The 16,657-nt window shown below is 55.3% G+C and overlaps 1 long non-coding RNA gene across 1 annotated transcript in view; it reads left to right on the forward strand.

The window, feature by feature from the left end:
• The window catches only part of LOC123927174, a 56,705-nt gene extending 40,419 nt beyond the window's left edge, over window positions 1–16,286 (forward strand). Inside the window, exon 4 of the long non-coding RNA XR_006815361.1 lies at window positions 15,728–16,286. This is a non-coding gene — a long non-coding RNA (uncharacterized LOC123927174). The remainder of the gene's footprint in view (window positions 1–15,727) is intronic.
• The last annotated feature ends 371 nt before the right edge of the window (window positions 16,287–16,657 follow it).

The following is a 16,657-nucleotide window of genomic DNA, read 5'->3' on the forward strand; positions in this document are numbered from 1 at the left end:
TCGATCCACCAGCGGGGAAGGGGTGGTTGTTTCCTGGGCCTTTGTGACAATTTCTCTCTGCCGGGAATCCCCTGAAGGGTTGACTCCCCTCTGCCCCCCCCCCCCCCGGTGGGGATGGTTCTGGAAGAAAAGAAAGAACACCCCCCAGGCTGGGACTTAGAGTCCAGATGGAAGCTAAGTATGCACCCAACAGCAGGACAGGAGCTCCAACTCGCCCAGGCTGAGCGACTGCTCAGGAGCTCTGTGTTGTGCTTTTGCTAGGTCCTTTTGTGTCAGCTTACGGTAGTGGGGATTTTTCTTGTGCTGCTGGATCCTGTCTTCTTCGATTCCCTTGCACTGTACCTGCAAGTTGGGGGATCCTTGGCTTGTCTTTTTGCTTCCATGTAATTTTGCATTTCCTCTTTGGATTCTGGGTTGACCCAGTCCTTGTCGGGTAGCATGTAACTTAACCTTCATGGATTCATGGTCTCTCCGGGTTTGCTCTTGGGGTCCATTTGGAGTTCCATAGCATCGTGCTCAGAAAAGATGCGTGGGATGATATCCATCTTTTGGAGTTTGTTGAGACTTGGGTTGTGCCCTAACGTGTGATCGATTCTGGAGAATCTTCCATGGCCACTGGAAAGCGCTGCGGATTCTGCTGTTTCAGGGTGGAAGGTTCTGCATCTTTGTGTTCAAACGACTGCATCCCTCTCGAAGCCATTGATTCCTTGTTGGCTGTCAGAGTGGATCATGTGTCCATTAATACGTGTGCGGTGTTAGAGTCCCCCACTGTATGGTATTGCTGTCAAAGGTTTCTTTATGTTTGTTATGAACTGTCGGATGCCTTTGGGTGCTCCTGTGTTGGGTGTCTAAATATTTCAAGATGTTCTCTCTTATTGCATGGTCTCCATTATGATGAAGTCGGGTCCTTCTTTGTGTCTTCCTACCTCCCCGCCCCCCTTCTTAAGAGTCTGTGGTGTCTGGATAGAATATTCCTACCCTTGCTTCGTTTCGCATCCATTTGCGTGAGAGATGCTCCTCCCCTGCTCCCATTTCAGACAAGGGAGTGGAACATGGGTGTGTCACCTGGTGGATGTTGGAGACCACTTCAGAACCACCTGGACCTGACAGTCCCCTTGGCCAGCAAGGAGAGTGTGGGGATTCTCTGGTCAAGGGTATGAACCTTTATCCTGGCAAGGGAGAACCAATCTGTGCTCCATCAGGCCCCAGCCAGGGACCAGTGGCTACCAGGGACCTGACCAAGAGGGTGGGGCCTGAAGGGCACCACTGCCTTGCCAAGAACGGCATAAGGAAATGCAGGATGGCTGCACATCCTAGCTCCTAGGTCAGCCTAGGTGTGAATAGAGCCAGGCTCAGCTATGGCCTTAAAGGGACACTTCCCAGTTTCTTTTCTTTCCCCAGCCACACCCAAAAGAAGCTGGGAAAAGGAATCCAGAGATCAGGGATAAGGATCCCAGGAGGATTCCTGTCTTCATGAAGGGTGAACCTGGAGAGCCTAAAGGGAAACTGAGCATGGAATGTCCTGCCTGCCCTTCTTCCATTTACAAAATATCTCCCTCGGGTTTTGTAGCTTCCACGGGCAGGATTGGATCTCTTTACGTGTTTTCCCCCCCCCCCCCCCTCCTTCTTGCTGATGCAATTGCAGAGACTGTACTGGACAACTGTCAGTCCCAAATCCTGGGTGCAAACCAACACAAACACAAGCACAAACACCATATCCCAAAGGAAGCAAGACATCGTCTGTCCTCCTTGCTTTAGGGTGGAGAGAAGCAGCCCCTCTCCTGGGCAGCACAGAACTCTGGGGAGGGGAAGGAACTGTCAAGGACTCTCCTGTTCAGTGTTTGTTGCCTTCCTGGGGCAGGACCTGCAGTGTCTCCATCTCAGGGGTGCACACGAGGGCTGTTTCTGCCTTTTGCCCAGATGCCTGGCCCTGACATAAACCTGTCCGCTGAGCAAGCGGGATTTGGAGGGGCCACCAGTAAGTAGTGAGGAGGGCTGGCTCTTCTCCTTCCTGCCAGATTGAATAGCTGATGACTCTGTAAGATTTCTGGGTTCAGGAATGAACAAGAGAGTCTGTAGATGCTGTACGTTCCCGTAGGAAATAAAAGAACCAAACACACACGTGGGCTGGGAGGGGAGAAAACAAAAACCTTTTTTTTCCTTTTTTTGGTGACAAAAACTTTAATCCCAAGGGTTCTCACAAACAGATTACATTTTTTTTCTTTTTGTAAAATAAAAACCTTTTAATTGCATGAAATACAGCCCACCCCCCAAAAAACCATAAGTCTCTAGGTGAGAGGAAGGGGTGTTGTGCAGCAGATGGCACTCAGGCACCTCAAGTAGCCCAGGGGCCGAGGGGCAATCCTTGCGCAGCCAGTGGCCACGGGTTCAGCTCTGATGGTGGCTGTAGCCAGTTGTCCTGGTGCTTGTGTTCCGCTGGCCAGCTAGGACCGTGGCTCCAGCTGGCAGGACAGGATGTAGCTAAGGACAGAGGGACACCTGTGAGTTGAGCAGCAGCTTGCATTCAGGAGTCCCTCCCAGGGTTTCCCACCGCTGGTGTCTGGCTTCTCAGCAAGGAGGCCTGAGGCTGCCCAGGGAGCCCTAGTAGAAGGATCCCAGGCAGGGCCAGCAGAAAGAGTCCACCCCGACCCTCACCCAGCTCCTGAATGGGCCTCACCTCTCATCCTCGCTGAGCCGCTCCACAGACCAGAACCAGGCCATGAATGGATGCTGGGGCTCTAGGCAGTAATTCTCTGCCGCCGCCTGGAGCAGCATGATGTCCGTGAGGACTCGGTATTCCTGGGCCGGGAGAGAGGCACAGGATGCACACCGAGCCTGGGTGGGGAAGCTACAGGGACAGGTGAGGGCCGAGCAGCGGGACAGGGGACCGGTCCTGGGTCTTGGCACACATGGCCACCCTCCTGCATGCAACTTCATGTCCCAAACTGTTCTCAGAGGCAAGTAGAATTAGCCCCTCCTCCGGGAAGTTCTCCTTGATGCCTTTCTGGATCCCTCCTGACTAACTAGATGGGTCTTCCACTTCTTTCTTAGCAACCTGTCCCAGGAAATGGGGGACGGAGGGGAGGGCATGGAGCCCAGGAATGTTCTTCCTTCCTATCAGGGGCGTCTCTGATAGGGGCTGCCTCCCCTAACCTACAGCAAGTGCCAAGTATGCTCACCTTATTCCTCTTGCCGTGGTTGATCTCATTGCCCTGGAAAGCAGACAACCATTGTCCTTCAGAAAGAGCCCCCTGGTCAGTCCGAGCACCTCACACCCACCCTTTCTGAGGCTGCACGCTGAGGCCAGGACACAGGAGGGGGCCGCTGAGACACACACAATGAGACTGGGGTCTAGGGCAAGCCCTGGGGTCCAGAGAAAGGAAGATGTGGGGCTGGTGAAGGGCTCCAGGTCGGCACCCTGCCGCACAACACTCTGTGGTGATAGAAGGGAGCGGCCGGCCGAAGCCTCAGGCAGGCAGGGCCTGCTGGGCTCCTGAAGTGTGGCTGATGTGCAGGCTCCTGACTTCCCTCTCCAGGACAGGCAAGCTCTGCGGGACAGGCTGCGGCCCATTCACACAGAGCGCATGCAGCTTCAGCTTCAGGATGCGCTGGTGCTTCACCAGGCTTGGGCACCCGTCTAGGTGCAGACTCCCTTCCCTCAGCACTGAGATGGTTAAGAGACCCCAGCTCCCAGGGACTGCTGGGAGGCTGTCCGGAGGGGACGATTCCCAAGGACGCAGAGCTCAGGGCTCAGTCCAGGCACTCTCTGCTCCCAGTCCTCAGGACTCTGGTTCCCCCTCCACAATCCTCAGGCTCACCCACCTCCAGGTAGTCCTGCATTGCAGTATCCAACATCACCAGGTCAGTGAGGAAAGTGCCAAGGTATGGGACGACACCCTGTGTCATGAGGGGTAGGTTTGGGATGAGTCCCTGCTCTCTGGTGCCCACCCCTGAAAAGGCTTCAGCGTCCTGGCCCACCCCACTGTCCCACATGGAAGGGCCTAGGACCCTTAGTTGCTTCCCCTGGATTCCCTTTCCCCTCACCCTCCCAGAACTGAGGGCTCCTCCTAATCCCCTCCAGGGCCTGCTCTTTGAAGTTCAAAAATGACAGGATGTGGAGCCCTGGGCCCCTCCCCAGCCACAAATCCATTCTCTACCCAGCCTGCTAGACTCCTTCCTCCTGGTCACCTGGATGGAAGACATTGAGGAACTGTGGCCAGGGGAGGTGGAGCTGGAGTCTGCTGCCCCACCTGTCCTGATTTGGAGGCTTCCAGCCCTCAGGGAGGAGCCCCTCTCCCCTGACCTTGGAGGCCCTGTCCCTCAGGCACACTCACCTTCCTCGGTCGCCCCTTCCGTGCTCTCCGCAGCCGCCTCACCAGGGTGGCAAGTTTATTCGAGGGCCGCTCCTGGAGGGCCAAGGACAAGATCCTTGAGAGCAGAATAGCCTCAGTCCCCTGGCGCCCACCGTCTCTGACTTCAGACCCTAGACATCCCACCTCCGTGTGCTGATACCGACGCTCCATTGTCCCGAAGCATGCCAGGAGTCCTTCCAGAACAATCTCAGCTCCCCCATTCAGTCCATGTGGGACCTGGAGCCTGGAGCCTGGCCTCCCTGAGCCTCTTTTCTCATGGGCAGAAGGGAGAACTGCACCTACCTCCTATGGTCTCCTGAGGACTCAGGAGCCTATTAGCATCATCATTTTTGTGGCCCACCACCCATCCCCACTCCATCTGTGAGCAGAGGCCTGCCCTCTGGGCTGTCCGCGTTCATATGGGCCCCCATGTGGACCATGTCGATGGACACAGAGACCTGAAATCTAGCCTAGGGAGTCTGGCTGGGCAGCAGCCGCTGGTCCCAGCCCCAGGGGGAATCTTCATTCAGCCCAGGCTGTCAGCACATTCATGCCAAAGGCTTCTGCTCCCCGAGGAATGCTTCAGGCCATTCCCTACTTCATCCACACCTGATCATGCCTCCTCACACCCCTCCTGTCCTTGGAGGCCTGCACCTTCCCTGCTACCTTGAGGAATAGTTTCCTGCCCTGGGGGTTGTCTTCTCTGCAGAGCTTTGAGAGGGTGTGACAGCTCTTCCTGAAGAGAGGGAAAGAAGTTAGGCTCAGGGCCAGGGCGGGCATAACGGGGCAGGGTAGAGTGCGAGTCCCTTTTCTTGGAGAACCCCCACATGTCCAACGGGCTGGCTGAGGGTGTTCTCTGGGCTCCTCTGAGCCCTGAGGTCTTTGTAGGACATGGGAGGGAGTTCGCCTGGGCATCCTCCTGGGCGTCCCTTTCCCGCTTAATTGAACAGCTCGGTTTGGGTGGGGTTTTGGTTGAACCATGGGCAGAGAGGTCAGTGGCTGCCAAGTCACCACGTGGAAATATGGAATGCAGCTCAGCCCAGGGTGGGGCATGGAGGACATTGGGTTTCTCAAGCAGGAGGCAGGGTGGCCTGTTCCCCAGGAAGGCTGAGAGAAGCAGCCCCGGGCCCAGGTCCTTTGGTCAGGGTTTGCTGCCTCCCAGGAGGTCCAAGCTGACTGAGGGGGAAAAGGACAGGCCTGTGGGAGATCCCGCCTCCATCCTGGTCCGTCCCTGGAGAGAAGCCTACTCACCTGGAAACATTGTCCCATGTCCTCTTCAGGCGGTGGATGGAGACATTCTGCAGAGCCGCGAGGATGGCATGCAGGGAGGAGTAGTTCCCCAGGATCTGGCAGGCCTGGGGGAGGGAAGAGAAGGAGCTGTCAGTGGGAGAGCAGGAGCCCTAGATGCTCGAGAGCTACAGTGCCCCGCTCAGGTTACCCAGGCTCTCCCCCCCCACCCCCCACCCCCCCGATGAAGCTGATGTCCGGGGAGCTGCAGAAGGGCACAGGGCAGCCCCAAAGAGGAACACTGCTGGCGAGAGGGAGGATTTTCCCTCCCTGCAAAGAAAGGGTCCCGTGGGCACTGAGCATCCCAACGTTGGGCCATGCGAGTGAAGGTCAGCATGCCCCCGGGGGGAAGAGCCTGGGGACCACAGGTCTTAGAGCAGGGCCTTCAGCCCTGAGAAGGGAGAAAGACAGAAGAGCAGTTCCCGAGGCTCAGGAGAGCCTCAGGGAGCTGGGCCGCCCATAGCATACCTTGGCCACCCGGATCCAGTGGTCCACCACCAGGGCCCTGTCCCGGGCTGTCATGCTTGGGTTGCCAAGGCACGTGGTGACGATGCAGCTGGCCACAGCATTGAACTGGGCGATGGTGGCCCGCACTGTGGGTGCCAGGTGCTCGTTGCCAGGCCTGTTCCTCCGGGACCAGACGGAGCCCAGGCACTGATGGGGCACCACCTTCTTGAACAGCTCCTAGGGGACAGGGCGAGGTTTGTTGAGCCACACACATGTCCGCACATGCAAGACTCATGTCCTCGGGAGGGGTCCCAGGTCAGAGCTGGAGCTCAGGAGGCCGCGAATGTGGCCTGAGCCTGCTTAGAGAGCCCGGATTTCAATGCCACTCTGTTTCTCTGAGGGAAGCCAGGGCAGGATGCCCCGGGAGCCAAGAGAGGCAAGGGAAGGGAGGAAGGCATGTGCACCCTGATCGTTCCATGTCCAGGGGGCCGCTCCAGGTGGCGCTCCCAAGGGGGCATCTTCTCCTCCAAATGCTCATCCCTGCGGTCCGTGTCTCCTTTCGGGTGCCCATTCTCACGTGGTGGCGGACAGCACGGCTTTCGGCGTCTAGCCTGTCCTTCAGGACCCATCAGATGCCTAATCCGGGTTGAGGGTGCTCAGGCTCCCAGGCAGATGGGTGGGCGACCCATGGACATGACTGCGCACAGGGAGCTGCCCTCCTGGCCCCGAGGGACCAGAGCCTTCCCATCTATGGTCTCTCGCTTCTGACTCATTGCATCTACGTGGTTCCTCTGCCTCAGTCCTTCCCAGTGTCTGTCTCCACAGTCCGCAGCTGGACAGTGACAGCTCAGGTCTGAAAGCCCTGATGGGTTTCCACGGTGGGTGAGGGCTGCATCTGAGATCTGGCCCTATATCCCGGGAGTTCCCATCAGGGAAAAGCAGGTATAGGGCGGCTGAGAGCAGTAGAAAAGCCGGCCCTGGCCTCCTACCCTGGGGGCCCAGCTGCTCACCGCATCCATGTAGGTGAGCTGCTCTGCCACCAGCTTGGGAGGGAAGTCCAGGAGGTCAGGCTCCTTCTCCTTGAGCTGGTGCTTGGGTTGGCAGGAGGCCTCTGCGGCTGGAGTGGGCTCAGCGGCAACTGGGACGGCTGGAGTAAAAACTCCCAGGCTTGCCGATGGCCCAGCTGTCTGTGCCTCAGGACCCGGCGACCATTCATAACATAGGAGCCCCTGTTCCAGTTCTGGAGCAGCCGGTGGAGGGGAGGCTGGCTCGGACCCCGAAGGGGATGGCTGATGCAGAGCCAGGGTTGCCTCTGGCTCCATGGGAGGCTCTTTGGCTGGCTCAGCTGCTGGATGGAGTCGCATAGCCGACACGGGGTTGGGGTGGGGGTGGGGGTGGGCGAGACAGGGAAGGGTTCAGCCACATCACTGACATTCCATGGGCCTTTCCCTCAACGGGACAGATCCCATGGCCTTTCAAGGAATACCCAGCCCATGAGCCCCATCCCGGATGGCCTTCCCAGCTTGCAGTGCCCCTTACCCTCCGCCTCAGCCTCTGTGAGCTGCAGAAGTTCCCGCTGCCTCGGCAGAACGGGGGCATGTGTGTTCAGGGCCCAGTCATACCACGGGAGGTGCACATAGGCCCCCTTGACCTCCACATGGGCACCGTGCAGGGCCTGCCCGATATCGTGCCGTGTCTGCTCAGGCCAGGTTCCCGAGATGGGACGCAGAGTGCTGGGGAAAGTCATATGTGGAGCAGAGTCAGAGACCTGGCCTTTCCTTCCCCGTGCTACTCCCACAGCACCGTTCTTTCGGTGTGGGCCCCACAGAATGGCCCCAGCCCACTTCCAACCCCTCTGGAGCTGTCCTTGCTGACTGCTGACCAGGGGGCATGAGGGACCTCCCATAGGTCTGTCCTTTGGCCCCTCAGTCCTGCCTCCTCCGTGCAGACCTGTATCCGGCCTTTGACTGGAGGCCGAAGGGTGAGGGGTCTGGTCCCCCCCCCCCTTTCTGTCCTTGGCCCCACTTGTGGTGGTCAGTGGAGGTGGATATGGATGGGGGCAGACAGAGCAAGAACGGACCATCCGAGGGATGGCTGTTGTAGGCACCCACTCAGCCCAGAGTGGGCTCTGCTTCCCAGAGAACTTGGCATTCCGTCCACAGCTCTCTTGGGCTCATTGGCTTCTTCAGAGGAAGCCTCCCCACTAAGCTCTCCCGTGGAAATCAAGAGTTCTGGGAGATCCATGGTTCTGAACCTCCCTCGCCAGCAACAACTCCTGTCATCTCCCACCGTGCCCTGTGGAGGCAGCAGGCCCTCCTTTGGCACCCAAAGACCTATCCTGTTCTTCCTTGATCGTAGAGTGCCTCTTCATGGTCCCAAGAGAGGTGGATCCATTCATCCCTAGGGTAGGTCACAGAGATGCCCCATCTGATGAACGCTAGACATGCGTGCTTTGGATGTGCAGAGTGCCGATCTGACCCTCGGACAAGACTTGAGACCCAGGCATTGTCTCCACTGTACCCACACGCTGCTCTTGGTGACGAGAGAGTGCCTGCATTCCGAGGTGCTTAAGATCCATGATGTCATGAAATCATCCCAAAGAAGACTTTGCCAATCCTGAGTGGCCCTTGGGCTGCTCTGCCTGCTCCCAGTGTCCCCTTGATCTGGGCACATAAAGGACCACCGTCAGGACCAGCTAGATGGCATCTCAGAGGTCCTTTGCCAATAGGAAAGCTGCCAGCTTTCCATTTCCTTTCCGTAGACCCAGAAGGACCACAGGCCTGTGAGGGTTGAGCCTGAACGTGTCTTCCCTGGAGAGAGCAATGTTAAGCGGGAAGATGCCCAGCATGCCCAGCAGCCCTTTCTACAGGGCCGGGCCCCAGAGAAGCGCGTGCCGTGCTTCCTCCCATGACGCCTTCCTCCAGTCGCCCTGCGAGGTTCATCCTCTTAGCACCCCCACGTTTCAGGAGAGGAAAGGGAAGGTCAGAGAGGGGCAGTGACATTCCCAAGACATACTACTAGTAGACGGAAGGCTCCCCCTTGTGCTGGCTATGGGGTGGGCACTCACCTGTTGAACTGCTGATCCCCGACCTGCTGGGCTGACGTGAACATCTGATAGATGAAGCACATTGTGGTGATGTTTGAGAGGCTTCTCTCCGGGAAGGATAGGAGCAGGGAAGGTCCGCAGTTCTGCACTGGGCCTTCTCTGAGTGCCAGCATCGTGCAGGCCTCATCCAGGGACAGGGATGATTCCTTTTCCAGCAGGCAGAAGAGGGGGTGGGGTGGGGTGGGGCAACGTTGTCAGCTTCAGCGCCGTGAAACCCCGGGAAGAGCAGGGTCTGGAGCTCAGACTGCATCCTCCCAACCCTTTGGGAACTGGCTCAAGACGGGGGACTTGAGTGCCGACCCAGGGTAAAGGTTCTAGGCTGAAAACCTAAAACCAACCGATCGTAGGCTTCCAAAGGACCATCTAGGCTTAAATGTCCTGGTGACTTCAACACGTGCGGTTAGCTGGACAACAATAGCCTGTCTGTCTCTTCCTGGCCTGTATGAAGAGCTGTATGTATGCCTTGGAGTGATGAGGAAGGAGCCCTACTGCCGAGAGGGGAAAAGAGAGGCTGAGAATCCCCAAGGCTGCTCAGGATCATCAGCGTTGGGCCTGAGAACTGTCCAAAGCATGGGCTGCATGTCTTTGCACCTATGCTGATGAGGCCTGGCCTGTTGCTGTCAGGGTCAGGAAGGTTCAGGGGAAAACCACCTTCCTTGGCAGGCCCCAGGGCAGCCAGTTGTGGCTAGTCTGGGTTCTGGCCTGGCCCTGGTCATCTCTGGGTCCTGGGACTGGCCGTGAAGCTGGACCCGTTCTCACCCCAGACCAGCCCTGGATGTTGTTGGCGGCCTGAGGTCCCTGCTGCTTGTCAAGGGAGGTGGAGTAGCTGAGGCCTTGCAGCAGCTCATGCCAGATGCCCTGGGTGGAGCTCTGAAAAGACAGAGCCAGCTACCTGGGACAGGAGGCATCAGAGGCCTTCCCCGCAATCCTTGGGTCTAAGTTTTCTCGCAGATGGGGTGACCCAGATCATCTGGGAGGACCCTTAAGGTGCCCGTTCCTTGCAGCATGGCTGGAATGGCAACCAAATTGAGTCACGTCAAGTTCCAGCAGCCTTGAGAGACTGAGTCACTGTGGCAGACCACCTCCTTTATGGGGGACTGTGAAGACCTAGAGGGAAACAGCTTGTGAGCTGGTGGACCTCCTAGGATTCGATGTGTTCTGAGAGACGATACGTTCCAGAAAGACTTATAGAATGGCTTGACCCCACCGTCCCTTTGAGGATTTAGAAGGGCGTGGGCCAGTTCTCCAGAAGCACAGGTTAGCTGGCATGAGTAGGGAAAATTGTAAAACCAGTGGGAAAGGGCAAAGAGACTCATGGCTCCGTGAAAAGCAACACAAGGCCAAAGGAAAGAAAACAACCGCCCTCCAAACCACGGAAAACATTCACTGTCTTCTCTACCAGGCCCACGTTGGTGAAGAGTGTCTTCCTCCCTTCCCCATAGCTGGTGGCAGATGTGCGGAGGTTTGGGTTACTTTGGGGTGGGGCCTGTGGGGTACTCAAGTGGAAACACGGTGGGAAGGCCCCAGGTCTGTCCCCATAGTTGCGTGGGGGCCCTGGGTGTGGAGAACCCTCCTCCCAATCTCACCTCAGAGCAGCACTGATCCTGGGTGTCCTGGGACACCTGACCCTTGTCCAGCGAGTTGGAGTCATTGAAGTCCCCAGCCAGCTCATTCACAGTCTCTGGGGTGCAGCTCTGAAAAGGCAGTGCCCCATAGACACAGGGCCAAGAGTCATTAGCAGCCTCCCGGGACATTGCCACAAGGGGACACCCCCATGAGACACGGTGTTCTCCAGTTCAGGCTAAGAGGGATGGCTGAAAAGACATCGAGCAAGGAGGTAGCCAGAGGACACTCTAAGGCTCATTGTGTCAGCCCTCACCTTCTCATCCTGCCTGCTATGACCTGGGGTATGAACATGACAGATGGGTCCAACCTCCAACACCAGGCAGCTTGCTTCTGCCCAGGAAGGGCATGTCCCTCATCCCCTGTCCCCACTTCTATACACACATACACACACACACACACACACACACACACACACACACACGCACACACTCACACGCCCACCCAGTAAGGGGCAAGTGGTGTGGGCCCACTGAGGTGGCAGCCCAGTTGTTGCCGGCTCTCCAGTGGGCCGCCCAGATCTGCCTTGTGTTACCTGTTGGTGTCTCCTGCCCCGTGACCAGAATCTTCGGAAAAGAGGGCTGAAGCGCTGTCTGCAACTGCAGTAATGTCTCTGGCTCTGGGCTCCACTGGGCCCAGCGCCCCGGGAAGTAGGAAGACAACAACTGAACATCGTGTTCTGTCGAAGGTCTCCACTCAAGTGCGCTGGAGAGCACGTTGCCCTTTGAAAGTGGGTGCCTGGTTACCAGAGTTCTAAGTTCAGTTGGGGCCTATCATGAAGGATGTGAGGTCACCCTTTCAGGATTCTACTACCTGGGGCCCTTCGTTCAGTCACACCTCTCCGCAGCCCCTTCAGTTGAGTCTTGACCTCTCTTCCCTGGGACTGTACACAATGAGCCCAAAATGCCAGAGGCACCATTCTCTGGAACTGGCACTCGGGTCCTCCCTTTCAGGAGACAGAGCTGAAGTCAGACCTTTGTGCTCTTTCCTTTCCCACTTCTGTGTCCTCAGTCATTCTGTATCTCACCTCGTGCCCTCATTCCCAACCTGCCTAGTGGGGACCAGGGAGAATCTACTTCCTTGGGACATCTTGGGGGGTGTATGTAGATCGTATTTGTGGTAGGTGTGCGATGGTATCACGGGAGTCAGAGGCCCACACTGAAGGCGGGAAGAATTGCAGGAAGGGGTGGGACTTGGCCTGGAGGAACGCTCCGAGGAGGCCTGGGTCCTGGCTTTGTGTCGTTTTGGAACCGTCCCTTTCCCTCTTGGTGTCATTATAATGGGGCACCATGATGGGGTGCAAATGCAGGAAGATGCGGGCTTTGTCATCCTCGGTAGTGAGACGGTTCAGTTGTTTCCCGCCTAGATTTGGAATGAGACCTCTTTCCCTCGTTCTGGTCTCTGAGGGGAGCAGCCTTCACCGTGGCTCCCAGGGATCCTAACCTGTGGTGGAGGCATCACTCTGCAAGCTCTCGGTGGTTAGCGAGTGGCTTCTGAGCCACGGGATGTACTCAACGTGATGAAATAGCATGCCCCGTGCTTCTCTAGATGTCATGCAAAGAGTTTCGCACTTCCTAGGTACTTTTCTCATGTTCCACTTCTCCCTTGGTCCCTCTTGCTTCTCTCACCCTGAAGCAAAAATCAAGCCCAGATGGTTGGGGCTGCCATCCATCGAGACTCACAGCGCCAGGAACGGAGGCAGTGGCAAGGCCAACATGCGCCCAGAAACTCAGATGCTGAGTCGGATGGCTCCCCGAATGATGGGTGCTAACTTGGGGGAAAATCGTCTGCTAGTCCAGCCTCAGTCACAACCACGGGCTCAGAAGTATGGTGATGTTGAGGAAACATGCGAAATTGTGCCTCCATTCCTCTTCTGCAACAACGGTGGGGCATTCAGTCCACACAGTTGAAGATGCAGGGTATTGGGGCAATGCCGTTCCAGAGGGACAAGAGACCGCTACCTGTCTCCCAGGCCTCAGCCCCTCTCCCTGCCTTCCTCACTCCCCTCTGCTCTGCTCCCAGTTGCTCTCCAGCCACACTGGGTGCCTCTTTCATCTCTTCTGGCCGACCCAGCTTCTGGTAGTGAGGCTCTAAGGCAGAGGTGCCTTCCTTCTTCATGACACAGGGCAGCCAGACTTGTGCGGGACTAGCTCCCTTGTTTTCATTCTGTCCTCAGCACTGTCCCCCTCAGTGAGGCCTTTCAGGCCTTTCTATCCAGTGACGCTGCAGCCTTCTTTCAGAGCACACTTCGCGTCTCACATGGAACGCTTGCTCTTTGCTTTCGCATGGCACTGTTTCATGCGTTGGTCCACCTCTAGACTGTGGGCCACGTGAGATAAGTGAGACCGTAGAAGGCAAGTACTATCTGCATGTAGCTAGGGAGCTCTAGATAGAGAGATACTAGTTTAGATAGAGAGATAGATTGATAGATACATAGAAAGAGAGATGGATAGATAGGTATTATCGAGAGATGATAGATCGATGGTTTCCCCTTCTAGGTGGAATCGGAAACCAAGACGAGAAAAGGAGAAAAGCGAACTCAGCAAAAGCCTTCAGATTGAAGGAACCAGAAGCAGATGGCAGAGGGTGGGGCAGGGATGGAGTGCATCGTGGAAAGGTACAAACTTCCCGTTTGAAGAGAAAGATGTAAGAGGGATGTAGCGTACAAGCTCTCGACTACAGTTCATACTGCTCTGTGGCGTGTGAGAGAGGTGTCAAGAGAGCCCATTGGGAGAGACCTCATCACACAAAGAAGAACCTCCCCTGTCTTTGTTCTTGCCTTTCTCTTTCTATCTCTAAGAGAGGATGGTGGGGAACTCAACTTATTCTGGTCATCCTCTTAGGGCCTAGGAAAATGAAATCATTCTGTTGTGTCGCTGAAACGTGCACAGTGCTCAATGGCGATTCCTTCAATACACCTGGGGCCAAAAATATTTTACTCTTCATAATGAGCCTCAGGAAAGTTGACTTGGTAAAGGAATGACTTGTAAGCAAAACTGGAAACAGCAGAAGCTAAAGTCAGTAGATTTTGATAGGCATAGGAACACCCAAGCCCCTTGCATCAACAATGGATTCTGAGTGGAAAAATCAGTGAAGGAAAAATCAAGCAGATGAAGTAGAATGTTCAGTTTGGGTTCTGTTTCGAAACATGATCAAGGAATAAAAGGTCTCAAGAAATTAACTCTGAAAAATACCTTCTCGCATAAAATTGTCCCGGGTGGGGAAATTCTGTTTTTAAACCTCGAAGTAGGCACAGAAGGACCACATTTTGTTTGCTCCACGTTGTCTCAAGGAAACTGGCGGAAGTAGAATGGCTGAGATCGGACCTCCCTGGAAAGGGTATAGAGGGCCAGAGGAAACGGTCCTGTGTTCATTTCTCCACCTGTGCAGCTTTTCAGCATAGTTTAGTGTTAGGCCATGAAGCCCATGAAGTTCGCGGAGTACATTCTAAATGTCTTAAAAGCATTAATGTCTTTGTCCAACCTCCCTGGAACCCACCTTCCCATCTCATTGGAACTTGTCAATCGAAACCTCTTTAGCATGAGTCAGACTCTTCCCCTGAGCGCCTCCTTCCAGCCCTTGGCAAACACCATTCTACGTTCTGTCCTTCGGAATCTACTTTAGGTAGGTCCTGAGAGTGGACTCAACGTTGGTATCTTCCTGCATACTCCTCTCACTTAGCATACTATCCTCAACGTTCGCCCATGGGGTGGCGCACGTCAATGTTTTCGTCCTCTTTACAGAATGAATACTATCCCAACGTCTGTATGGACAACATCTGTTCCTCCCGCGACAGATACTGGGATTGCGTTCATGGGTTAGCTTTGAGGAACAATGCTGCCATGAAAAGGTGTGCTCAGATAAGTCTTCAAGACCATACTGTTCATTAATTTGGGTATCTAGCGCAGAAGGGCAAGTCCATAAACACATGGTAATTCTAAAGTTGATTTTTTAAAATATTTTATTTATGGTACAAGTAGGCAGAGAGGCAGGCAGAGAGAGAGAGAGGAGGAAGCAGGCTCCCTGCTGAGCAGAGAGCCCGATGTGGGTCTCGATCCCAGGAGCCTGAGATCATGACCTGAGCCGAAGGCAGAGGCTTTAACCCACTGAGCCACCCAGGCGCCCTAAAGTTGATGCTTTAAAAACATTTTGTTCATTCATTTGTCCGCGTGAGAAAGCGGCATGCAGAAGCAGGAGAAGTGGCAGGCAGCACAGGCAGGAGAGAAGCAGGCTCCCGGCTGAGCAAGGAGCCCGATGCGGGACTCCGTGCCAGGATCCTGGGACCATGACCTGAGCCGAAGGTGGAAGCTCAACGGACTGAGCCACCCAGGCGTCCTGCTAAAGTTGATTTTTGTGAAGAACGGCCACACTGATTTCAGAAGCATGCCCTTAAACCTTCCTACCACACACCATCAGCAAGGTTCCTGCTTCTCTATGTCTTTGCCAGCACTCGATCTTTCCCTTTCTCCTGAGACTTTGTTTTTGTTTGGTTTCGTTGGTTTTGGTTTTCTTTTCCTGTGCGGAATCAACCTCATGGATGAGTAATGGTATCTCATTGCTTGTACTAATTAGGATTTCTCAAAAAATTAGTGATGGGAACTCTCCTTTCCAATTTCCTTCCATGCGTCTTAGCTTTGAGGTGATGTCTCTTCCCCATTTGTACATCCACACATGACATTTGATTTGTTTCTCTGTTGTTGTTGCTGTTGTGGCCGTTGTCGTTGAGTTTCTGGGATCTCTAGATAGTGTGGCTATTGAGAACCTGTCAGATACATGGTTTGCAAACATGCTCTCCCGACTTCTGGACTGTGCTTTCCCTTGGTTGACAATGTGGTTCAAGTGACAAAGATTTTAAGTGTGCTGAATGGCCAGTGTGTGAGTTTCTTTTTCTTTTCCGTCGTGTGCCTTGCAGGTCGTATCCGTGAAATCATTGCCCAGTCCTGTTTTGTGAAGCTGATGAAGATGACTGCTGTGGAGCTCCTCCGAATTCAGAGACGAAACAGGATCGTTGGGGGAGGCAGGCAGCAGCATGACCTGGAGAAGCACAGGCCTGATGCTGGGGCCGTGACCAGATACGATGGCGTGATGATAGGCATAGGTACGGTGGGCGACCAGGAGCCATGTACTGGAAATGGTACCCTGCCCATTTGGGGCAGCACCTGTGTGGTGATGGGAGCAGTGAGACATATGACTGGACATGTCCCCAAGCTCAGGCCTTCTTCAGAGGGAGCCTTTTATTGCACTCTGCTCCAGTCCTGTTTGAAGGGTTTCTTAATCCGACGAGGGACCTGGACTTCTTCCACGACAAAGGGTGATGATAGTGGTGTGGTGACACCTGTCTCCGAGGAACTTCTCATCCCTCTATCGTGGTGAGCCACTGTCTGGAGTCGGTCGCCAAGAGGGTTCGAATGACTCAAGGACACTGGGGGCAACCTCCAAGAGGGACCAGCCTGTCCCATGTTGAGCTGAATTCAGGTAAGACCCTTGTACCCTTGTTGTGTGTTCCCAGTTCATGGTCACGTAGTTCTTCAGGTTCTTCTATGGGCGAGAAGGGAGGGCCGCGTCTGAAGGTGAGCTGGAGGGCTCTTGCACCTCCACGACTGAGATGCAGTCCCTGCCCCTAGTCATCCCACAAGTGAACAAAGGGATGGACGTCATCCAGGATCCACCTTCCAGCCACTAGTGTTCATGCCACCTTTCTGGAAAACTTGTAGTGGGGCCCTTGTAAAGGATGGAGGGGCACACCTGTAGTAACTCCTGTGGCAGGTAGGGATATTGCCTGCTTGGGGTGAGTCACCTTGAAGAAGGAAAGTGTTGGCCCCCCTGTCAAGAGTGCTCCGAA

The sequence above is a fragment of the Meles meles genome, chromosome 16, assembly GCF_922984935.1.
Source record: "Meles meles chromosome 16, mMelMel3.1 paternal haplotype, whole genome shotgun sequence".
In the NCBI taxonomy this organism is placed as follows: Eukaryota; Metazoa; Chordata; class Mammalia; order Carnivora; family Mustelidae; genus Meles; species Meles meles.